Source organism: Meleagris gallopavo, chromosome 2 (assembly GCF_905368555.1).
Source record: "Meleagris gallopavo chromosome 2, MGAL_WU_HG_1.1, whole genome shotgun sequence".
In the NCBI taxonomy this organism is placed as follows: domain Eukaryota; kingdom Metazoa; phylum Chordata; class Aves; order Galliformes; family Phasianidae; genus Meleagris; species Meleagris gallopavo.
In genome coordinates this window covers 20,910,243-20,936,506 of record NC_139405.1, presented here as the reverse complement: position 1 = coordinate 20,936,506, position 26,264 = coordinate 20,910,243, and the positions used below count along the sequence as shown (strand labels likewise).

Sequence of the window (26,264 nt, the reverse complement as noted above, 5' to 3'; positions counted from 1 at the left end):
ATGGAAGAGAGACACATGAAAAGGGAACCCTGCTATGTGTATGCAGTCTTGAAAAATTTGTAAGGGACTGAAACAAACCAATGGGGATACTCAATAAATTTAAAGCAATGATGAGTAATAAAAACATTTCTGTGATCACATGATAAGGACGCTGCATCAGAGTTAGGCAAGGAAAGAATAGAGTATTCATTTGAATTTAAAATACGAAAATAGCTTTTGTTATCTGTAACCATTTTTATTTTCTAGAAACACTGGACTATTTTTTACTATTAAAAAAAATAGAAACAACCACACAAAATAATCACAATTGTGACCCTCAGTATGTATGCATCCAAATATCTGCGTATTAATACACTGTGTGCAGAGAAGAGCAACTAAGCTGGTGCAGGAAGTAGAAGACAAGTTACCAGGAGATGTTGAGGGAACAGAGGCTGTTTGGCCTGGAGAAGGGGAGTCTGAAGGGAGACCTCATTGCTCTACAGCTGCCTGAAAGGAGGCTGCAGCCAGGAGATTGATCTCTTTTCACAAGTGATATGGGATAAGACTCAAGGAAACAGCCTCAAATTGTGCCAGGGGAGGTTTAGATTGGATGTCAGGAAAAATTTCTTCATAGAAAAGATGGTGGGGCATTGGAACAGGCTGTCCAGGGAAATGGTGGAGCCTTCAGCCCTGGAGGTATTCAAGAGATGCATGGATGAGATATTAAGGAACATGGCTTAGTGATGGGACTCAGTAGGTCAGTTTGGTGGTTGGACTTGATGATCTTGAGGATCTTTTTCAGCCTTAATGATTCTACATCACCCCTCCCAATTCATGAACAATTCATGAACATCAGAGTGCTAGCAATCAGAGGAAAATGTGGGTGAAATAACTACCACAAGTGATTTATTTTCTGAGTTCTCTCAGAAAGTTTTTTTAGATCATACACACGTGATTTTTTGTGCTTTAAAATGCTTGATGGTGCTCAGTTCTGTCCTAAGTACATAGCTGTATGAAATGAAAATATACATAATATACATTTCAAGTCTTTCATATTAGCAAAATTCAAGCCCTTTTTTTTTTTTTTTTTTTTTTTTTTTTTTTGATACCTCATGGCATCTTTTGTCAGGCAGCTCATCTTGTTTTGTCCTCCTCTTTGTTTACAGACTATTCAGTTTGTGCCTCTGCAGCACTGGCGCTCTCGGTGTGATATCTCCTTCTTTCCATCACCCAGGGCAAAGATGGACCTAGACCTTGCACCAGCTGCCTGAGCTGTGGTTCCTGGGGAGTCCTCTAGCTTTGTCTTCTGCAATTCGTTCTGACTGCTGTGCTGCTGGCCAGGCCGACTGGTGCACCCAGCCGGTGCCCCACCTTGAAGACTCCCTTGCCCACTGCCCTTTAGCTCACTCGCTAATTAATGCTCTCTGGATGTTCTTGTTTGAGCAAGGGCACTCTAGGTCGATGATTGTGCCCTCTCTCCATGTTCCTGGTCAGTTGTTCTAATCACACGGCTCTGATCACCCTGGTGTACTCAGTAAAATGCATCTCTCAGTGCTGCTGTCAGCAGTCTGTAATCCTATCATTGCTGTTTTGTCATGTTTCCCAGGCGCCGGGCCAGTCATGACTTTCCAGTACTTTTTAAATGCTCCTATGTGCACATCAGATAAAACAGTGGTGCAATTGAGAGTATAGGTATTGGAGTGTTACTATTGCCCTTTGGGAAATCCAAACCCTCCGTTCCATTTCTTGTCATTTTTATCTCATGGTGACGTACTGTGCATCAAGTTTTGGAAGTCAAAGGCTGCTGTAGACTGAAAAGAATCCTTAAAAATGTATTTAATATAATACTGATAAATCTGAGAGAGCCGAGAATCCAGAGGAACAGGACTGTTATCCAAGGTCATGTATTTATGCATCCTTTTTCTCAAGGTCTATCTGCAAACATTTGAGAGCAAGTTTAAATGATGTTGCTGAGCCAATCTTCCCATTTCTTTTATGAAGCAAGGGGTTTGACTGCTCTCAACTAGCATAAAACCATTCTGCACTGGGAACAGCCAAATACCACCTGGTCTGCAATGAAATCAGAGCAGCAGGTTTTTAGTTAAGTGTGTGCTGTCATTTTTGATGCTGAAGCCTCTCTAATTTCTTTTCCCTCTTTTAATATATTTGAGCTCCTCTGCAGATGACAATTTATATTTTAAGTATTTTTCTTTCTCATTTGGCATTAGAATGTGAAATACCGAATAATGCTAGTGGAAGAACTTCCCGCTGTGCACTGCTGATTCTGCTGACATCCAGTGCACAATACAGGTGCTCTAGATAGCTTCACATTGAAGTTTTTCCACTAAGCATATGACTCGTGTCTACTCTGCTCCTGGGTTTTCTCTGTCTTGGTGCTAAATAAATCAGTTGCGATAGGCCCTGGTACTGTGCTCACATCTACCTTTGCCATTTCCTGCTGCAAGAAGAAGATAGGATTTGGAGGTAATGCCAAAGCCTGGGCTGATTTTATGATGATGAAGGAGAGCTATGAGAGAGAAGGGGACAGACACTTTAGCAGGGTCTGTTGTGGTCGGACAAGGGGCAATGTTTTCAAATTAAAAGAGGAGAGATTTAGATTGAATATAAGGAATATGTTTTTTACAGTCAGAAAGGCACTGGCACAGATTGCCCAGAGAGGTAGTGGATGCTCCATCCCTTGAGACACTCGAAATCAGGCTGGGGGAGCTCTGAGCAGCCTGATCTGCTGTAGGTATCCCTGTTTGTTGCAGGGAAGTTGAGCTGGGTGACCTATAAGGTCCGTTTCAACTCAAATGATTCTATGATTCTACACTGTTATGGTGTAGCAGGACACCAAGCTGACTGATGCAGCATCTAAAACCTGCATTGATTCCATATTCCTTGTTCTTCCAGACGGCCTTGAGCTGTTATTTCACAAAGTGTATGTACTAGTTACTGTGGGTTACTTGGTTACTTTGTAGAGAGGTCATATTAGTTAGCTCTTACTTCAGGGCTAAGATGTAGTTACAACTGGCTTGGTGGTTTGAGTTGTAAGCCCTTTTGTGTGACTGTCAGTGGAATTACTCCTCTACAATTTGAGCAAATGTTGGCTCTCCTTTTCCTTAATTTAAAGGGAGAATGCAGCTGCTTATTCTGTCTTCTGGAACATAACCAGTGTTTCAACATTTGAGAAAACTTGATTAAGCCAAGACATGAAATCAAAAGCTCTGTATTCTAGTATCTCCTATGAGAAGTTATTAGGATTCAGTGATTGATCATTTTGTAACTTTTTGACTTAATCATCGCTAAACTGTATTCAACTGATTTATTTTTGGATCACTTGTAATTCACAACTGAGTAGAGTTTGGTTCATTAAATAGCGAAAGTTTTCAAGCCAATGCTTACATTGTCCATCAATATCTTGGCAGAATTATCCATAATTCTCCTTAATTGAGGGAAGCGGTGAGAATGGACTTCCAATTAGGGCATTCATTGTCTCAAACATCCATTTCTGTATGCTTTCTCAATGTGCTGTGTTGTACTGGCCTGAGAATTGTACTGGTCCTGACCTACTTGGCCTGCTTAATCTCACTCATCCTCTGTCTGTCCTTTGTCAGACTTTTGTAGTCCAAGACTCTGCAACAAAATATGTAGATGTTGTGCCCTTTGACTGTTCCTTGAAATGCTGTATTTCTGGGAGCTCTGAAAAATGCAAGCTTAGTAGGTGAGTGAAAAAGAGAGAGCATAGTCCAGGAGAGAAAATTCTGCTTTGTAAGGTACTGTGAGTATTTTGGTATGCCCCAAAGCTCAACATAGTGAACTATACAGATTCCTTCCTTTGGTGCAAGGGCCAAATTGCCTCTTTTGCCCTAAAGTTGGAATCGTGCCTGGGGCAGGATGGCATTCCACAGACCTTAATTTGGCAGTGCTGCTGTGCACTACAGGGATCCCCAAGAACCCTTGGGAACAGCCAGTCTTCAGTCACTCACAGCAGCCACACAGGCAGTGGTGAGAAAAGCATCTCACACCACTGGCTCACCAGGATGTAGGCAAGGACCCAAGCCTGCTCTTCACATGCCTGTCCATCTCAGAGATCAGTGTTGTTGGCCAGACCAACATTCTGTGTGGTAAAATAATTTAAGTGGGCTGTTTTTAGCAATGTTACTGCAGTTGTGGCATCTGACGGGGCTGTGGAGCACCTTTTGCCTCACTATGTGTGCCACTGCTAAAATCAGCATTATGTCTTTTACCACAGGTGTCTAATCTGCTTATTTGTCAAGATTCACAGGTTAACAAGATTCACAACTCTTTAATCCTTTAATCATCATCGTAATAATGATCTCCCTGTGGTACTTTTTAGGCAACTAACTAAATCAGAGAAGTTTTGCATTTCAGGCAGAGATCAGGAGTGCTGTTCAATTGTGCAGACTCAAGACTACTTGGAGAAGCCTGACTCTGCGTGGCAGAGCCCTTCAACGGATGAACAGATGAATTGACAGTGCTTCTACCTTGCATCCCAAGATTTGGCATATTTTGCTTATATAAAACAGTTAACATATAATCAGACCAGATCCTAGCCCTATACAAGTTAAGCTGGATTTGGCCTAACTATGGAAATCCAACTATTCACTCATAACTCTGTTCTTTAAAATGTCATCATGGCATTCTTCTAGGTAGATATTCAGCTGTATTTTAAAAACATATCCATTTGAAATGCTCTTCTAAAGTATAGTGGGAGCCTGAGTTAAGGGATCTTTGTTTAGGGGAGGAGGATTGATTAGAAATAATAATAAATTCTGTAGAATATGTGGCCATGCCACATTCAATCTGGTAAACCTCTTATGTCTCACAACCCGATCATGAATTTTCTGTGTCAGTGGGTGTGTAATCACTCTTAATACAATGATTTACAGTTTGTATGCAGGCAACAGAGATATACACTCAAATTAGGAAGGCGTATCCAAAGAATGCTGTATTACAATTAAAGAATGTTACAAATTGTAGGTGCAATGAGATTAAAATTTGTTAGAAGTTAGGAAAATGCAGCAGTAATTTTCATCTGAAAATCTGTATCATTAAGGAATTGTCCAAGATTAGACCCCTACAAGCATTAGCTTGTGAACATTGGGGGGAAAAAAAGAGCAACAGCTTTAAGCATTAATGTGGTTAATCCCACAGCGTAGCACTTGGTTAGAGTCAGGATTTGGAATTATAGCTCAAATGGTGATATTTCAAGGGGAAGGTCAGTTTGAATCAGTGATAATACTTTGCATTTTTACAGTGCCTTCCAAATAAGAACCTCAGAGGGGTTTAGAGACATTAGTGAATTAAGGTTCTCAGATCTCTGCCAAGACTGCAGTTTTATCCCTGTTTTATGGAGGGGGAAAACTGAGTCGGGAAGAGTTCAGGTGGCCCTGCAGGGCCAACACATGGTGGTACTATGTGTGGTACAGCTTTGTGGGATGCCTGGGCATACCTGTGGAAGGAGCACATACCATTGGTGTTATTTGGGAGCAGGTGACAAGGAGGCTTGATGGCTTGGTGCTTATATTTTGTGGCTAGGAATATTTTGTGGCTAGCACTTTTGTCTCATTATCTTGCCTTGTGTTATACTGAAGCTTCTCAATGTGGACTTCGTACGGTATTTCCTGTCCACAGAGGTTGAACTGCTTCATGCTGCTTTGTCGTGAGGGAGCACTTCTACCCAGGAATACTCACAAAAAGAGATCTTGAACCATTGGTATTTTTTTTCTTTTTTGAGTTGTGTATATGTGTGTGAATTCTGGGCTTGACAGGAGTGCTGTTCTTATGCAGAGGAAAGCAGCAGTAGGAATGAAGAATATTGACAAGCTTCCTGCCTTATTTCTTTTCAGATATTGTTTCCAGTATATGGCTTACAATACAACTTATTGTTCAGAGTGAGATTCAATTGAAATCAATTGCTAATTAAATTTATGTCTAAATTAATAAATCACAACTATTCAGATCATGTTCATATGAATAATTTCTATTATGGTGAACATAATTATTAGATTCAGCATTTAATGAACCATATTGTTCAATGAAATTCTTGTGACAATTGGGACTAATAGAATATGTTAACCTTTATTCGCCTCAGCTTGACACCACATTAGACCATGAATTAATATATAAGTGCCTAGAAGAGTTTCATAATTAAGTAGCCATTGTGACTCCTTTGGCCTGTTGGATGAGTTACTTATCCCATGTCCTGTCTTTAGAACGCAGCATTTGAAGCAAACCAACAAAGACCTCTGCAGTGTGAACAGGGTGTGCTGTTCTTTGTTGTTCCTGTCTGTGCAAGTAGCGTCCTGGACAGTTTGTGTGCACTCCAGTGAGATTCAATTACATGCATTACCTCTCATAAACACTTCAGCTCAGCCTTCTTCCTCCCCCCACTCACCACAACCTTGAATGAAGGAATTGCTGGGAGCTTCCAGTCTGTGCAGGTCTTAAATATATGCCAGTCCTAAAAATCACAATGTGCTTAAAAAAATATTGTCCAGGAGTGCACTCGTGCAGATTTGCTGTCGCAAGTAAATTCTTGCCTTTAACTACCTTTGTCTGTTTTGTCACTGACATTGCAGAGGAGAAAGCTTGAAAACAGCTTCTTATTGGCAGGCTGGAAGACAAAGCAGAGAATAGACAGAGGGAATCCAGGGGATTCGAGTCCCCCAAATGCTTTGCAAATAGGTTTAAAAGGAAGGGAAAGGCTGGTACTGTGGAAGCCAGGCCCCCTTATCACTAGCTCTGTAATATCTCATGGGCCTAATGATTAGACTTTAAGCCACATGGGCTCCGTGGAAAGATTCTAAACCCCACATACTACATACTAGGGGGACGTTGCCTAGGGACTTTCTGTTTTGTTCCACTCTGAGGGATGTAAGTCCTGGCACTCAACAACTAAAAGACATTTGCCATCTACAGAGATAATTCTAAGTGAAAAATCTTCATATTCTTAAAAAAAAAAACAAAACAAAAGCCACCAAAACCAAAAGGACAGCAGTGGAAAAATACAGAAGAAAAGGAAGCTGAAGCTTGAGCTGTGCAATCTGAAAAACAAAAGCTTAGGCATCCACTTGATCCACTTGATCAACCTAAGTTATACCCCTGTAGTATTCCTTGGTTCCAGCTCACAAACTGAGCTCCCGTATTTCAGTTTAGCAACCTTTCTCAAAACTTGAGGAGCTCTTTATGAAACTTTCCAGTAAATGCTATTGCTCCTCTTATTTCAAATAATAAGGGGGGATAGGATTATCATCACAGACCTATATTTATAGCTGCAGAATCAAATTGTTAAGGGGCTTGCTCTCATGTAATGAAATTTTAAAGTGGGAAGCAGCTCAGGATATAGGGAATTTTTCTCCATTGTTCTTCTTTGCAGAGCATCCATGAACTAGGAAGATAACAAAATATACACTTATTTATTTCTTGATTGATTCTTTTTTCTAATCCAGACATATATTACCAGTAATGTTAATGGAATATTGTGGAAGTTGCTTATAGTCTAGAATGGCAAGTAATAAGGCCTCAAGAAAACAATTTATGAAGTAGAAGGAAGAAAGGCCAAACTTGTTAAGGAAATAGCATTATTTTCAAGGTTCTCGAGGGATACTGGAAACAATGGAGAGTAAAACAAATATTAAAATTGCATATAAAAGGTACTTGACATTTTCTGTCTATAAATGACCCAAAAAACATTACTGCAAAATGCTGTGATGTTATTCTATTGGCAAGAATACAAAAGGGAGCGGGGCTAGGAGATGCCAGCTATTCGTTTTATTAAGAACTCAAAGAACAGAAAAATGAATAGGTAAATTGAAACTTAATAAGAACTGAAGACATAGCAGTGCATTTAGTTATTAAAGCTCATTTAATAGAGGAACTATCATAATTAAAGTGACTTGTATCACAGCTAGAAAGAACACAGCCCGGCTACATGCAGTTTATATACGAATCTTCTTGGATATGTTGTACTCTTTACTCAGTCTTGTCCATTTTCTTCTTTTCATCTGTTTCTTCAGGTTCTCTGCTTTCATGCCACAGTTTCTGATTTTCCTCAACAATTCCCTAGCTTCTCCAAGGCCAGCAGTGAACTCCATTTAAACTGATTTAAACTCCATTTAAAACTGATTCTGGTGATGAATGGGAATGAAGAGCTATGTGGTGATGTCCTTTTTTTTAGGTGAGTTTAAACAAAGGCTGTGAAAATAAGAGCTCTGATATATGTACTGATGCAACAGCTGTGCTTCTTGAAGGAATGCTGTCCCACCCCATGCCAAAACAGAGAATTTCACCCCATCCTGCTATGTTCACAGACTGACACTAATGTCTTAATAGTGAGCTTATCTTAATAAACAATTCTAGGCTTTGGATTAAGTTGAGCAGGCAGTGATAGTGAGACTGGGCACTGTATTGTTTTTTTTTTTAACTTTCCTTGGAGTAAAGATCTTGTAAGTGCAGTAAGACGTGTCAGTAATGCCTTTTGTCTTAATTTGATAGAGATGCCACGTTCCTGATGGGAAGAGCAAGGGTTTCTCCCACAGCAATCAAGGTAGGTTTAAGATGGAAGGCATCAGGACATAGAAAACAAGATGCCCTTATCCCTATACTCCTTCTATTGGCCAGAAGTGTCAGGCTTGGCATGTGGCAGGGGTGACTGCATACTGTGAAAAGCAGTCAAATAACTTACTTCCCAAAGTCAGGGAGAGCAGGGTAGAAAACTGACTTGCTGAGTCGCAATCTGCTTTTGGCAGAAAAGAGATACACAGCACCCCTTGCTTAGAGCAGATTGTACAGTTACCTTTTAGCCCTTTGCTAGTTGTTGACAGAGTTTATTCTGTTCACACTACAATATGGGGACGTTAGCTCATGACTTCCTTTAATGTTAAATCCAGAAGTTTAAAAAAATAGGAGGCAGATGCAAGGATCTCATCAATATATTATTATTCACTAATTATATCAAACATATCCATTATATAATACAAAATGAAAAGATACTATAATACATATGTCTCTGCACAGTCCTGGAAACTTGCATTTGCATGTTTTCCAGGGGAGGTGGCCTGACTTTCAGGATGAATATTAGTCTTTAATGCTTACTTTTCACTCCAGGTTTAACACAGATTTGATGGAATGGAAGGAAAATACATATTCAAACTTGCACCAAAGTTGTTGTCTTAACATAGATGGTCCTGCAGTTTGTTTATATTAAATTTGATTCTATTCCCACTTGAACTGCTTTGTTGCTTTAATTGCACACTTTTATCCATTAATATACAAGCTTCTTTCTTAGTTTACTTCTGAACTACTCCGCAATTTATTTTCAACACAGTATTATTTTTGCATTACACGTTGGACCTAATGTTGGTTGATAATGTTCTGCTTAAGCCTTTGGAAGGAAGCTGATTCACAACAGCTGCAGGGTTTCTTGGTGACATTTCTTTTTTTTTCTGACCATGCACAAGGAGAAGTGGCAATGGTGCACTTGGACTTCATCAGCTTCTGGCCAATAGACCTTTTTAGGTTGTGATAGAGGGCCAATTATTTTGGAAATAATAGTGTATCAACTGAAAGGAGAAATAGTTTTTTCATTTCTCTGTTTTAAACCAACATCTCCCTACTGTTAAATAGCTATAGTATTGGTTCAGAACTGAAGAAAAGCACTGCTATTTTTAAATTGGTATTGCTCATTTTGAGGACAAAAGGAACTTCCATTTCATGAAACTTTCGCTTTCCATTCTCTTTCTTATTGCACTACAATATATGTTCAATATGTATTCAATCACAACTGTGAGATGGAAGAGGAGAGAGAGGATAGCCACAAATGTCTTTGGTAGTTGGGTAAAGGGACTGCAGAGGTGAGAAGAGTGAAGGCCATCAAAGAAGTGGTGGAGTTGTCATCCCTGGAGGTTTTCAAGAAACATGCAGATGTGGCACTGAGGGACATGGTTAGTGACCATGGTGGCGATGGGTTGGGTTTGAATCTTAGTGGTCTTTTCCAGCCTTAATGACTTTATGATTCTGTGACCTTCTTGGAGCAAAGAAGAATTTGTGAACCTAGACCACAGGGTTTCACCTGCAGTTGATGTATTCCAGATGTGATTTTGCTATGGATGTTGTCTAACCTTTGGGATGATCTTAATTTCTTCAAAGAAAGGAAGAAAAGTTTCATGTGTGTTTGGCAAGCTAATAGAACTGATGAAGTATTTGGGTTTGTGACTAGAATTTAGAGAGGCTCAAACTTTTGTTGTGATTTGATCTTTGCTATATTTCATGACTTTGGAGCAGACCTCCACTCCACCTCAGTACACACAATGTTAATTTAATAGATCTTGCATGTTTTTAAAATGTTTTGAAGAAGTTCGCCTCTGTGTAGGCACTGGATATAACCTTACATTTCCTCAACCACCAGTTTGGAGAATGTTGGGAACTGGGGTAAAATACAGACATCTGTTTCACCCTCAAGGTCTTTGACATATTTGGAGCTCTATAGCCATGAAAAGCGAGCTCCTGTACTACAGCAGCTAACTCCCACACACTCAGGAATGAACTGCAAGTCTCTGCTGGCATCAAGGGCACACTCTACCTGAAGAAGGGCTGATCTCCCCATGCTCTGTGGACCTCTCACCCATCCACCCAGGATCCTGTCTGGCCACAGGTTTCCTGCTGCTCTAGACTGATTTGCAAAAGCTGATTTCTTTGGCCTCTATTGTCAAGTAGGTGCTGGTTTTCCATATCCCAGATCTCCACACCTCCAAAGCTCACAAATGCATGGAGCTGCCCCTAAGCCTGGCCATGAGCTGAGCTGTATGCCCAGCTGCTTCTTCGAGCTTATGATAATGAATTTTCATTGCAGTGGAATTTAGAAAGGAATTGCTCTGATTCTAAAGCTCACTGGTTGCTAATAATAATAACAATAAAAAGAGCCATTTCTTAAGGTCTAAAAACTAATCAGGGAATGTGTAGTTTCTGTGTCTCCTGCAGGTTCTTGTCTTGTGGGGCTGCCAGACCGCCGCAGCCATGTGACCGGCTGTCTGATTTCCGACTCAAGCTTTTCATTTCCTAAATGATAACGGATAAAAGATAAAATCTGGCACACACAGGTAATCTTTGCCATCTTAATATTTGTTAAGCTTTTTGATTTACTGAGAAGTTAAAGTCACTGCAGGTCACAAAACCTGCACATTAGATCTGCTTCATAAAACACTGTGAGGGAATGTTTTAGTCATTCATTTCACCATCTTTAAACCAATGTAGCTGAAGAATTGCACCTCCAATTTATAAATCTTTCAATTTATTTCTGATTCCAGTTATAGGATGGAGCTATATCCAGCTTTTCCTAGCCATTTGTGCATAGCTAGAGAAGAAACCTAACATATTTCTTGCATAATGTAGACTCGATCCAGTTTACATTTGTTAAATCATCCAAAAGGAAATATTCTCACTAGGAAACTTTTGCACGCAGTTAACATATCCAGCGTTTTAAATTTCTGCAGTCCTTCTGCATGTGATATCTCTTTCTCCCTCCCACCCCTCCCTTCCGCGAAGGAGAAATATGATTACCATAGTCTCTGTCTCTCTGTTTTGCACATCTGCTCCCCACCCTTTTTCTGAAGGAGACATGTGATCCGCAGAGAAATTAGAGATGATCTGAACCATTTTGGTTACCTACTGCTATGGGATGTTTGGAGGCCCATGGGTAGCTCAGGTTTCACATCTGCCAGCTTTTCAGAGGATGTGATCAAGGGCAGAAACAAGCGGATGATGATGATGATGATGATGCCACGGAAACTGATGTGAAGGAAATGGGATCCCTCCTCCCGGAAACATGTGTGCCCCCTAGCCCAAGTCAAGATCATTTGAATGTAGTAAAAAAGCTAACACAAAGGAAAGTATATTTTAAATCGTATTATTTTAAAAAAGGGAGCCTATGTCTTTAAAATACTGCATCCGAGTTATGATCTGCTTTAGATTTGGGCATGGTCTTTGACCTTGGAACGCTGACAGAGTGAAAAAGAGTGAAATGGGTCAAAGAGTCTGTCAGACAAGGTGAGAGATACTAAGCTTTCCTCTGATCTCACACCAACACGCAGTGGTGTAACTCCATTGCCCTCTGTAGATTTATGCAAACATATGGAGAGTAAAACCTGCCCCAGAATGATTCTGTACCAAAATAGACCCTCCTTTTCTATGGCAATGTAAAAAACCTTGCATGAGGAATGCACAAGGTTCCAAAGGATAAAATTTTGGCTTGCATTAATACTGCTTCCAGCCACCCCAATGCAGAAACTTTTTTCCAATTAGCTGACCTTGATGGATAAATTCCTCCTTTTTATCTTCCTCCAACCTTTCCCATATTCCATCTCTTCTTCTCCTTGATCCTCCTGATAAAGTCAGGCTGTCCTTCCAACTGTGATCAGCAGAGCCTTTAGCCAGTGCACAGCGCTCTCTCCAAGGACTTCTGATGCCAGGGGCTCCTTTCATTTTCTCTACAAATACTTTTTAACAAATTCAAAAGGCCTTATTGGGAAAGGAATGAAATACATTTGTGTGTAGTGATGTATCTGCTAAACGGTGTATGCTTTTGCCCATGTAGTTCTCAAGGGACTCTCAAGCACGTTCTGTGGGCAGAACACATGGAATTGCTCAGATGTATTGTTTGAGCAGTGGGATGCTTTTCTGAGAGTCAGGTCCTAAGAGAGCTCTAGGAACACATACTGTTTTTGGAGGTTTCCTTGTCTGTAAATGCTAGATTCAGACTGCCCTGTTTAGAGTCTGACTTTTCCACTGCTGTACAAGGGAAGTAAGCATCTGGCCCTCACAAAGAGATGCGGAGCACTTAAGCCAAGTGTCTAGGCTCACTCCATAATCAACACAGCCAAAAGATCATCATGTGGCATTGGTCAGACACTTCTAACAATTGCTTCTGGGGCAAGGTATCCAGCACAAAGTTCTTCACGTATCTGACTTGCCTGGTCAGCCAACTTTCTTTGGACACTGTGCAAACAGCAGGAAGCAGTAGGCTTCAGGTGCAAACTGAACACTGTTTGAGCTGTGAGAGTTTCAGCAGCTCACAACTCAACCCTCCTGTTGTGGGAAGGAGGACATTAGTGGAAAATGAATAGCCACTTGCAGGGACATGAGTGGGCACCTGACAGGGTCTCTGGCCTTCATGCAACGGCCTGTGTACCAGCAAAGATGTTTCCTCTCTTTGGACGGGAAGAAGGTGGAGGGAGCAAGAGAGGCAAAAACTTCAAGCAAACTTTTAATGGAATAAGCATATGTTTGTTTTAGGACATATGCAAGACAGCTATTTGGTAAGCCAAATGCCAGGTGTTTTACCCTGCTGAATTGTCTGCTGTGCCATAAAACTACTTTCTGTTTTCTTTTGTCCCTACATCATTCAGCAAAGAGACACTTTGTTTGAACCTCCCAGTTTACCTCCAAGCGGTCTAGCTAAGAAAGAAACCCCTGAGAGATATTACTGCACAGGCACGCAAGGACAAGAAAGCAGGAAATGTACCAGCTGCTGCAGAAAAAAAAAAAAAAAGAAAAAGAGGAGAGTGCTTGCAGTCCAGGAAGGGCTCAGTATTTCTGTTCCATGTGTTTATTAGTTCACTGCTCTTTGACATCTTTCCCCCACTAGATTTTCTACCAGTTTAGCAGCAAACAATTACCCTTCACTCGGCTTTGAAGCTATTGTTCCTCGCACTCTCCTGTCTTTAGTTCACAAAAGATTTGACTGTATCTTTTATTAGCTTTATGTCTCCTGAGTTTTGCTGTAAGTTTTTGTATTCTTCATGTTTCAGATAACATAGGCCAAGCTTGGATGACCCTGGTTTCAGTTTCTAATAAAATATCTTTTTCCCCAAAGTGCTGGAAAAAAAGTCATATTGGGGGTGAAATCATGAGCACTGCACTCATTTTTTGCACATCCTTCACCTTAGAACAGACATTGACTCATGAGGAGTTTATGTTTATTATTTATTTATTTATTTATTTTTTTATTTATTATTAGTTTAATCCTGCTTCTGTCCAAAGACACCCATTGCCCTCTAGCCTACCCTGAGAAGGCTAAATCCAGCCTTGACATTTCATTACTGAAATTTGGCCCCTCCTTGCTGGAACATTTATAAGCATGACCAATCATTTCATTCTGCAGCAAACCTCCATCCCAGAGCCTCCTGTTATTAGGTTTGTATCAAACTTCTCACAGGTTTCAATAGTGATGTGGGTAGAAGTTCACTACTACAGTTCAGTAGTGTGCTAAGCAGGAGACTGTTGGTCATTTTCAGTAGTCTGTTGTGATAGTACAAGGGGAAGTGGTCTCAAACTAAAAGAGGGGAGACTGGTTATAAGGAAGAAGTTTTTTACAATTGGTGAGGTACTGGCACAGGTTGCTCAGAGATGTCAGATGCCTCATCCCTCAAGGTCAGGCTTGGGTTGCTCTGAGCAACCTGATTGAGCTGTAGGTATCCCTGTTCAGTGCAGGGGAATTGGACAAGGTGACCTTTAAGGGTCTCTTCCAACTCAAACGATTCTATCATTCTGCGATCCTCTTGCTTTCTCCTCTTGGCCACTGACTGCACAGTGGGTTGGTGGCTCTGTGATAGGCCACTGTGGGGTGTGTGCCAATTCCCTCTGTGCTCTGGTTTCTTCATATGGTGGTGACAAGAAGGGCTGCTGAGAAACTGCTCTGCGCCAGGGAGTTGAAGAGGGGAATCAGCACAGGTCTCTTTAGGCTGGATCACGACTCGGGGCTTGGGGCTGTCCCCCTCCTGTCTCAGCCTTGTCAATGGTGTGGCGGGGGGTGAGGCACGGGAGCAGCACGCTCGCTTACCCCATTGATGAAGCATCTGCATGGCATCCCCCAAGGTCCCACTGGGTGAACCGAGCAGGCGTCATCAAAATACTTCTGTCTCTATCTGCATGACTTTTTGGTAGTTTTCTCTGCTTACTGAGAATACTTGGCCTCCTAAACCAAAATTCATATTGACTTTTTTTTTTCCCAGATATTTAGTTCTGCTGTAGAAAAGTACAAGCACATTATCTGAAGGAAAATTAGGCAGAAACAGTGTTACTCTGACTTTCTTAGTCTAGGACAGGGCACTAGAGGCAGGCAGAAAGATTTAGCTTAGATTATTCTCACTTTAAAGACTAAATCTTCAAGAATGAAAGAATTTTGGAATTTCCCATGACTGAGTTTTAGGAAAGTGAATTCACCCATTCTGTTGCACACACCATGACTTTCTGAGTCGAACCAGTTTTTCTGAGCTTCTGTTGACTTTCATTGTTAAACAACTTCTGTATGTTACCATCTCAAGTTTTTTTCTTTGCTTCAGCATTCTCAGGGACTCCAATGATCAGTAAAATTACCTCTCTACCTTCTTCACATAAATGAATATGTTTCTGCTCCACAAAAATACAAAAAAGGCTGTGTGTTCACGCAAGACCTTTCCAGGTAGCTTTCAAGTCCTTTGTTTTGTGCTTGGTCTAGAGTTGTCAACGTTACTATTCATTTGCATTTCACATCTCTGAGTAAGACAATGTCCTCAGGGTTCTGACTTGTTATTGGATGCCAGAGCTGAAAAACTGAGCTGTACCTTCATATTCTATTGTATTTGATGAGGAATTCTTAACACTGCTTTGTCTCTTCCTGTTTGGAGGATATCTTCTCTCCTGACAAAGTTTGATACCTGCTGGTGATCAAGGTGTATCGTGGTGTTAACCCTGCTCCTGCCAAGCAAATGCTGTTGTACCATTCCATTTCATTTCTACAGAGAGAGCCAAAGTGCTTAAAGAAAAGATGAGGAATGAATGCCTGTTCTGTGGAGAATTCTAGCTTACGTATTACAGCAGTCTGTTCAGGACTTCCTCTCATTGTCATTATTTACTCAGGAAAGATTTTATTAGACATTGATCTACAGCTGTATAGAGAAACACAGGGTAAACTTTGTTTTACTGTGGCCAGTACCCAAATTAGCAGCTTTATTAAATGCAGACTTTGCTGCTTTACACCTGAAGATGGACAAGGGCTATTTCACTGCATGGAGTATAACAGAATCCCTTGTAAAGGTCTACTGAGGAACTGTTAAAAATCAATATAATTTTATTGCAGGTGTAAGTGCTTGAAACAACTGTTAGAATGCCAATTTACTGAGGCTAAAGAGGCCTGGAAAGAACTTAAAGCAAAGAAATCAGATAAATCGCTGTTGGAGAAAGGCAATGGAAAGTTTTCATAAACACTGTTTGCTCTGCCTTCACTGATGCTATGGCTTGTGGGCTTTCAAATCTCTGGCAGTAAAAGACTCATTTACAGCAATTTGAGGTTAGTAGTTGTCTTCTTCATTTCTCTAATAGTCATTTCCTTACTTACTCTGCTGTCTATTCCTCAGAATAATTCTTTGCTTTCATAAACCAAGACTCATAATGAACTCTTTTAGACACTTAGTTTTGCCATAAGAAGGGTAAATATTACCCAGTGAAAAATTAGATCAGCAGAAACAATATTTCTCCATCTTTCTGCATAATTAAGATGAATATTTCATTCCACTCTATTTTTATATTCATGATATGACTTAATTGTTTAGGTACTAGAAAAGCACAAAGATGAACAACATGATTTCCTCAGCTTGGTTCCTATGGTAATTTAATCGTAGGTGGCTAAGTCTCAGTTCTGATGAGCTGCCTGTTCACTCTCTTAAACTGCAGGACAGCTACCACTGTGAAAAGCAGTGGAAGGAGTGATTGAGTTTGTTGGTTACCTCCTGAACATCTTAAGGAATCAAGTTGCTGCATTTTAGAATAGGATACATTTACAGAAAAAGCCTTTGGTTTCCAAATGCACAAAAATTATCTCTGGCAGTGTGAAATGGAAATCAGATTGCAAGACCAGCATGGACTTTGCCCTACAGCTGTCCTGGTCTGACATGAAGCTCATCCTTTATGTCCTCTCTGTAGAAGACATGTATCTCATTAGAGCTGGGATAGTATGTCACATACCATAGTGAATATATTATTTAGGGAAAAAAAAGTGGTGAACAAAAGTCCTCTTAAGGTGACAGTGTCCTGTCTGGTATCTTACCTTATCTTCTGTCAGGTATCCCTCAAGACTCTTCTGGTGTCCAGTGCCACAGATATCCTAACATATCGGATCTTTATTTTGCTGTTTTATAGATCAACTATTTTATTTAATACTGCCTGGATCTTTACCTCATTATTTGTTTATCTTATCTTGTCTGTTATCCTTTTATAGTCTACTTCATCATGGAATCACAGAATCATAAAATGGCTTGTGTTGGAAAGGACCTTGAGGATCATCAAGTTCCAACCCTCCTGCCACAGGCAGAATTGTCAACCACTAAATCAATTACTAGATCAGGTTGTCCAGGGCCCCATCCAACCTGGTCCTGAACTCCTGCAGGGATGGGGCATCCATAACCTCTCTGGGCAGCCTGTTCCAGCACCTCACCACTCTCTCAGTAGAAACTTCCCTCTGACATCCAATCTAAATTTCTCTTCCTTTATTTTAAAACCATTCTCCTTTGTCCTATCACTATCTACCTGTGTAAGAAGTTGTTTTCCCTCATGTTTATAAACTCCCTTTAAATATTGGAAGGTTATGATGAGTCTGTCTGCAGCCTTCTCTTATCCAGAATGAACAAACCCAGTTCCTTCAGCCGATTTTCCAAGGAGAAGTGCTCCTGCCCTTGGATCATCTTCTTGGCCCTTCTCTGGACCCTCCCCAAAGTTCCACATCTTTCCCATGTTGGGAACCCCAGACCTGGATGTAGTACTCCAGATGGGGCCTCACCATGACAAAGTAGAGGGGGACACCTTCCTCACCCTGCTGGCCACCCCTTGTCTGTTGGAAACCAGAATACCATTTGTCTTCTGGGCTGCAAACACACACACCTGGCTCATGTTAAGTTTTTCATTAACCAGGACCCCTAAGTCTTTCTCAGCAGGGCTACTCTCAATGAATTATTCGCCCAGTTTGTATACATACCTGGGATTGCGTTGACCCAAATGCAAAACCTTGCACTTTGCTTTGTTGAACCCCATTAGGTTCACAAGGGCCCAGCTTTCAGGTTTATTAAGATCCCTCTGGATGGAATGCCTTCCTTCTACTTTCTCAACCACACCGCTCAGCTTGGTGTCATCAGCAAACTTGGTGAGGGTGCACTAAATCTCATCATCTATGTCACTGATAAAGTTGTTAAAGAGCATCGGACCCAAGATGGATCCCTGGTGGACACTGCTTGTTACTGGCCTCCACCTGGACATAGTGCCACTGAGTACAACCCTTTGGCTGCAACCTTTCAACCAATTCCTTATCCACCTAATATTCTACTCTTCAAATTTGTATCTCTCCAATGTAGAGAAGGCCTTGGAGAAGTCCAAGTAGCTGACATCAGTTGACTTCCCCTTGTCCACTGATGCCACTCTATTATAGAAAGCCATCAGATTAGTCAGGTATGACCTTCCCTTGGTGATGCCATGTTGGCTGTGTCAGATCACTTGCTCATCTCTCATGTATATCAAGCATCCCCTGGTGTTTCAACCAGATCTTCCATAATTTTTATTTCACAAGCCCCTCTCAGATACACAGGCTTATAACCAAGCATCCTGAGCTTAGAGTCCCGGGAGACTCAGATGTCATTAAAAAAAAAATCCAAAAACTTTTGAATCAAGGTGAATCTGATTTCAAAAATCCATGTTCAAAACTCTCAAATCATCACTATGCCTCATTTCAGTTAGTTATTTTTTTAAAAATGGAACGTACTGTGTTGGTTTAGTGGCTCTTTCTAGCATGAGCTAGTAATTCCACCGGGGATATGGAAGAATTTTATCAGTTAAAGCTTTGTTGAAATTGGTATGTTTCTGTGAGAAAGATGACTGACCATTTTTTTCCAATAGGAGTAAATTTCCCAGTTGCCCATTTGCTTGGAAAACTCACATACCGCAGGGTGAATGTGATGGAGAATCTTTGGAATGGCCCGGCACAAGGTTATGCATGTCCTGTGTTTCACAACAAATTAATAATGTCAGATATGTTGCCCTTGAGAAGTACCTGCACATGCAAACAGATTTAGGAATATGCTTCTAGTTGCACTATCTTCTTCATACATTCATACATTCACAAATTCATTAAAAATTTCTTCCCCTGAATTGTCCCAAATTGTCACCCAAATTATGATCACGTTGATTTTACATTCTTCTAAAGCAGTGAGGATTTTACAAAGGTTTGTTTCCATAAGGGTAAGCAGAAACATATTTTTCAGTGATATGTACAAAGTGGTCATGTTACTAACAGTATGGGTGGTGTGTGTATTTTCTTGGATAACAGTTTTTTAAATTGTAACTTGGCTTATAGGTATTTTCCCTATATTAGAAAAACAATTAAAATAAAAAAGTGCTGTATATACACCCAACATTAAATATTTTCATTATTAATTTATTGTTTGTAATAAGTCTAACCCTAATCCAATGTTTATTAAAACTGGACAGGATTTATTAAATTGGTTCAAGATTATCAAATATGTGCAGATCTTTACACATATTACATTAATTCTCTTTCTAAATATTTGCAAAATTTATTAAGTCTTCGCAAGACTTCTAAAAATGCTACATGACACTCAAATGGGCCATATTCCTAACACTGACAGAATTGACTGGTTATAGGAATATCTGAAAACAGCATCTGAACATTGAAACAGCACAGCACCTCAGTGGTTAAAATCATCTTGATATACAGGATTTAAAAAATGTATTTTGTAAAGGAAGCCTACTTTTAGACATTTCACCTTGTTTTTCAGGAAGGTATGAGATCTGCCTCATAAACAGGCTGAGGGTACAGCTATGTGTGTTCTCTACTTTTTGTCCTTCCTAGTACAACCAGGAATGTTGTCAATGCAGTTCAGAGGAGTTTTAATGAATACAGCCAATACTGCAGCAATAGCAAACCATCCTGGGAAGAATCTGTGGCAATGTTTTCAGTGAGGGCACTGGATTGAGACTCGGGAGGTCTGGATTCAGATTTACCAGACTTTGGATTAAAAATATTTAGGTGTATTGCACCAAGCATTCATAGAATCATAGAGTGGTTTGGGTTGGAAGGGAACTTAAAGCCCACCCAGCCCTAAGCCCAGCCATGGGCAGGGCTGCCCTCCAGCACAGGCTGCCCAGGGCTCCATCCAACCTGGCCTTTGGCGCCTATGGGGATGGGGCACCACCGCTTCACTGGGCAGCTGTTCCACTGCCTCACCACTCTCTGAGTAAAGAATTTCTTCCTAACATCTAACCTAAATCTCCTCTCTTTTAGTTTAAAGCCATTCCTCCCTGCCCCCACTATCAGAATATGTAAAAATTTGGTATTCTTCCTGTTCATAAGCTCCCCTTGAGTACTGGCAGGCTGCAATGAGGTCTCCTTGGAACCTTATCCAGGACAAGCTCAACCCCCTCAACCTTTCTTCACAGGAGAGGTGTCCTTAGCTTGGTGTCATCTGCAAACTTGCAGAGGGTGCACTCAATCCCACTGTCCATGTTAGTCAGTCCCATTGATAAAGATGTTGAAGAGTTCAAGTACTAAGATCCTGCAAATCACTAGGAAGTTTTGAAAATATTGACATTAGTCTTCCTGTTTTAATTTCTTCACTGCAAGTCAGGGCAGATGGCATGCAGATGAGCTGGTCATTGGTGATGACATTTCTGGATAGTATAGTGATCATGACCACATAAGTGCCTCCTAGGTAATAGGCAGAATTGATCTTTTTTCCATTAATAGCACTCTTTAAATGTAAAAAAATAAATAAATAATAATTTAAAGGAAGGACTCCTGAAGGTTCATTTTATGGAACAGTGCTTGGCTTTTACACAAAACAAAAAAAGAAAAAAAAAAGAAAAAAGAAAAAAAGTGGGCATTTAGCAGCAAAAGGAAAAAAAGAAATATGGAAACTGCACAAGCAGAGTGACAACATTTTCGAAAGCTGCTGCATTTCTCATTAATGATTTTTAGTAATATAAAATATATTTATTTTTATTTTAGATCAATGTATAAGGAATATAGACATTTTTATGTAATTTACAGATGCTTTCATGTTACTTTATGGGCATTTTTGCTCTGTCAGTTCACTCATGCTCCTAGTTTACCCTCACTTCACCTCTGAAACTGATATTCCCTTCGTGCAGCTCAATGAGAAATGTCTAGATGAAGGTACACAAACACTAATAATGATCACTTGGAAGCCTGCAAATCTATCGAGAGAACAATTTAAGTCCCCCGCTTACACAGGCAAAACCTCAGTCCTGGACTTTTATGGCACAGATCCACGGTTTAGCGCTGTTGGAGCTTTATGAGGTGACCTGTGCTGCATACACAAAGTCCATGCAGGCCTTGTTCAAGCTACAGTAGATTATGCTCAGTGCTTCACAGCCTCCAGCAGGCACAGCAGTGTTTGCTACTTGCGGTGCTTGTGAAAACACCAGAGATAATATTAATTTTCCATTTGTTTTTTTTGCAACCCAGGTTTCCCCTGCTGGTATAAATAAGAGGAAACCACATTAGGAATCCTGAGAACCAGCTCCTGGAAAGTAAATTCTGGTTCGATAGATAAATGATGGCTGGGAATAGCAACATTCTACTTTTATTTTCTCAACAGATCATCAGAAACATTATCTCAGATTCTGCCAGAATGCAAAGCTAATTTATCTTTTTGTAATAATCTTTTTAGACATCTCCACTTAAATATACAGTGTGTTTGTCTGAACTACACAGAATATTGTCTGTTATGGGCAAGATCGTAGTCTGATGCAAACTAGAGTAGGACTATGGAATTTCATTGGAGCTATGGCAATTAACACTACTTTGGGTCTCAATGCAAATGTTAATCAATCTATTTTAATTCTGGTTTTTGTTGCATTTAACCTTTGAGTAGGCTCATTACAGTAGACATTGTATACGTATTTTTCTCAGCTATTCATTTAAACTACCTTCCACAATCTGTGTGCATTTTGCTATGAGCAAAGAAAATGCACACTTAACATTTCTGTTCTGAACCGAATTTTAAATGAACCCTTTTGTAGTTATGAAATATGTAATTAAAGCTGTAACCCAGTGGAGCACTCAACTGGATGCTTAAGAATATGTGTAGTCTCATGGACATTCTGGATACACTTACCATGGCTGACCATGGCATGATGGTTCTCTTGCAGGGAAATATTTTATCTAGCTGTGGGAAAATGTTAACGCTTTGTTTGAAACTGTGGAGAATTCTGATCAAAGACGGTAAGACTTGAAATGATGAAGAGACCAAATCTGATACAAAATGTCCCTGAGGCTTTTGGTGTTGGTATCATAAAATCATAAAACTGATTAATCTGGGGTGCATTTCTGGCCATAAGGCAACTGACTGGACTCTTCATTCAAGAACTAGGGCTCTTTCTCAAGAGAAAGTGGAGATATCCAGACACTGAGATGCAGCGTCAAAGAATTAAATGATCAGCCTCAGGAATGGCCACAGAGCTGAGTTTGGTACCTAGGATCCAAGAATAGCGTGAGAGAGCTAGGATCCTAGAGAGGGAATCACTTGCTAGCTGATTTCTGAGTTGCTTTGTGGTGACTAATTATTGACTCGAATTGAAAAACCTTTCAGGAGGAAAGCCTTCAGGCTTTCCTCTCCTAGCTGAGTAGCTTAACCTCTAGAGGAGGACCAGGTCTTTCTGGCCACATGGTTCCTCCATTCCTGGATGCACAGCAGATACAAACCTTTCTGTACTCTCTTGGTTTGGGCACATGGGTTTTGGAGTTCAGAAGCCTCAGGATAAAGAGAAGCTTAATATTTTGACTTCTCACTTAGATAAATTTGATAGGTGCCAGACTGTTTGGCAAGAAGTGGGCACCAATACCAGTGAGAGTGTTTGAAATATACCTTGCTTCTCCAGGAACTTAAATGCTAGGTTATGCCTTTCCTAAATCCTGAACAGCTTTAAGCAGAGATGCCCAGGTGGCCAGCGCAAGAAAAGACAGATATCCTTCGGGACATCCTCTGTAGTGCAAATATAGCTGTAGCTCTGTGAGTGAATTCCTGAACACCTTATTGAGTGCTGACCTAAAATAGTGCATTGTAATGTCAGAGGAAACCATTTAATTTCATCCAGTCACTTCTTTATGGAGCCATACAAATTTGTGTTTTGCTAGAATGTATCGGTCAGAAAGTCATCTTGTTTTCATTTGAAGGATCTAAAAGATGAATCCACCTTTTATCTGGTTATTTACACTCACATTAAATTATGTGCTGTACTCCTCAGCTGAATTTGTCTGGCTTTCATTTGCAGATGGTAGGAGCACGGTCTCACAGAGTAGATGCAGTTGCCTTATAGCAATTATGTGTATCTTTTTAAATCAAGCTTTTCTTAAAAACTGCGGATCTCTTTTGGTTTGGCTTCTCTGGAGGTTTGTAGCATTACACATTCAATTTGCTTACTACACTGTAGCACAGCTTGTTTACTAGAGCAGTTCTACTATTTGTTTACTATAGCAGTCATTGGGATGAATATCACGTAACAGCATGTGTGAGTTAACAACTACTTGTAGAGTGGGAAGTTTTTGTTTATTAATTTTCTTTTGTATTTGTTAACATTTGACCTTCTGTAACACATGATGAAAATGCATTTTTGGTGGCACATCTTGCCCCAATTTAGACAGATCAACATGGCATATGAAAAGCAGCTTCATTTACTGTCCTTGACATAACTAACCATACATTTGCAGGAACACTTCTTCCTACCTAGACTTATTATTTTTTCAGAATCTTAATAGATGGGCTTTGTGTTTATGAATTTGTAATGCTGCTTACCATATATTTTAAGTCAAAGTGGATCATTCTGTTGAGGATTCTCTACCTTCTTCTTTTCATTTTTTACAAAAGAGGTAAGTGTTTTCATTCACCTTCTGTGACTTACAAGCTATTGAGTAGCACTTGTTGTGTTTGAATGTCATGCTATGTGTATTATAGCTGATAAAGAAATGTCATTGTCCCTCTGTTGCGAATATCTCTTGAGATGTTCTCAAAAAGAAGATGTTTTGACACAAAGTGTTTGTCTGGATAAATACATTTAAAATAACACCAAGAATTTGTTGGAGAAGATTAAATGTACTTTCCTACATTCAGTGTGATGATTTCCCCCTAAGTTACTAAACATCTGAGGATCCAGAGATAAGAAAGACAGCTGGGTTGTTATTAAAACAGCAAGTGGTATACTGAGTCAAATTAAAGATCCCTCTAGCCCACTAAGAGCCATTAGTGTTGGTAAAGTGTCTTCTATGCAAGGCATATAGGTTGCAGAAGTTCTAGCCTTGACAATTTTGTACATACACATCTGTACAGACTGTATATACAAGCTTCTGTCTATATACAAACTCCCCAGAGCAGTGGTCACTGCCCCAAGGCTGCTGGAGTTCAGGAAGTATTTGGTCAACACACTGAGACATAGGTTTTGAATTTTGAGTATTCCTGTGCAGAGCCAGGAGTTGAGATCCATGACTCCTGTGCGTCCTTACCAACTCAGGCTATTCTATGAAACAGTTCTATGGAAGATTTTATATTGTATGTATATGCATGCACATTTACTTTCTCATTACCACGTTTTTGGCAAACAATTATCTAGAGATTTCCAGAGCTGGAGTTGACATCCAAACTATGCAGTATATAGCACCCTTTTTCAGGGAGCTTCTGGCTCCCTGAAACATCTTGCTGCAGGTGTCCCCTGGCTTAAAGATAGTTTAGATGAAGAAAAATTCACCATTCAAATGTGAAGCAACTGCTCATGCACATTTAGAGAGGGCATACATTCACCACCACTTTTCCAAAAATGAAACATGCTGGAAAAAAAGAATCCCCGAATACCTTTTATTCTGTACAGAGAATATATATGCATAGCCCAAAGTCACAAACTGTGTTTTCTAGAACTAGATTTCACTGCTGCAAACACATCTTTTCTCTGAGATTTTGCTGTACATCAGGTGAAGGAAGATGCATTTTATTATTCTATTTCTTTAGTGTTTCATAAAGCCATTTAATAGCCCTTTTTTCTATGCGTGCTAGAATTAATTAATGCAGATTACTTCATGGCCTTGTCTTTATTTTCCACTGTGCTACTGGGTCTAGGAATACAGAGAATTTGTGCCAGTGAAGAAAATGGAAGAGACTGGCCCAGTTTCTTCAGACACTCAAAGAGCAAAATTCCAAACAGGGCTGGTGAGGCAACCCCTACTCTCTGGGGTCCAGGGCAGCTGGATTTCAGTGGACTCCTGGCCTCATCCTTTCCTATTCAGGAACTTCTGTCTTCCTGTAAGGAATGGGTAGTGCAGAGTGAGTCATCCTGGCACTTGGCCACCTGGCAGTGCTCCTTTTTTGGAGGAAAATCCCGCAGTTTTTATTGGGCATTCCTGAGCCCTAGCACAAAGGGGCCAGAGTCTGGCCCAAGAACTACAACACACACAGCTTACTGAAGCTGCTTAACACTATCCCACAGCTACAGCAAACCATTGTCTGCCCATTGTATCTTATGGAAGCTCATGGTGATTTTTTCCATGCATCTTATCCAGCTGTACATTGTTATCAAGTGCAGCTTCTGTTGGTTAGTTCCTTAGATAAAGGCCTCTCTAAGCCTGATCCACGCTTTGCTATTGTGCCTCTTCTGATGTCACCATATGTAGTGCATTTCTTCTTTTATGTCTCATCCAACACTATCTCACACTATCCATCCATCATTTGGTGATGTGACATACTCGTTGTGACTGTTCTTTTTTTCCTGAAATAAAAATGTATGGCATACATAGTATTTAGCAACACTGCACAAGCCTTTTCCATATCTAAAAAAGATTAGTGTTTCTATTAGTGTCTCTTAACTGATGGAATACAATTTCCAATTGCAGCCATACCCTACATTATTATTAACTGAAAGGTGTACAAAGATAAATTATGTTCTCCTCAGTGTTATATTTTACTCCTTTTCAGAATGAGCTACGCCAAATGTGCATTTGTGCATGCCTTGGTATAGCTAACAGAGTATTGCTTGGGAAGATCTGGTTGCATCTACATGCATACTGCACACCTTAGAGACCCCAAAGGGAACATGTGAGCAGGTTCATGTACCAAAGGCACTATCTCATGGAAGTTCTCTTGCGTGGCTACCATAGGCAGAGAGGTCATAGAAAGGCCCAGCACCTGGGCTGAGAGCTGACGCTTTCAACAAAATTAATG

General features: G+C 40.3%; 1 long non-coding RNA gene across 1 annotated transcript in view; it reads left to right on the top strand.

Annotated features, from left to right (window-relative positions):
- LOC109365902 (uncharacterized) overlaps nucleotides 1-26,264 on the top strand; it is a 197,710-nt gene that overhangs the window by 68,797 nt on the left and 102,649 nt on the right. Inside the window, exons 3-4 of the long non-coding RNA XR_004158802.2 lie at nucleotides 8,022-8,182; nucleotides 8,500-11,102. This is a non-coding gene — a long non-coding RNA (uncharacterized LOC109365902). The remainder of the gene's footprint in view (nucleotides 1-8,021; nucleotides 8,183-8,499; nucleotides 11,103-26,264) is intronic.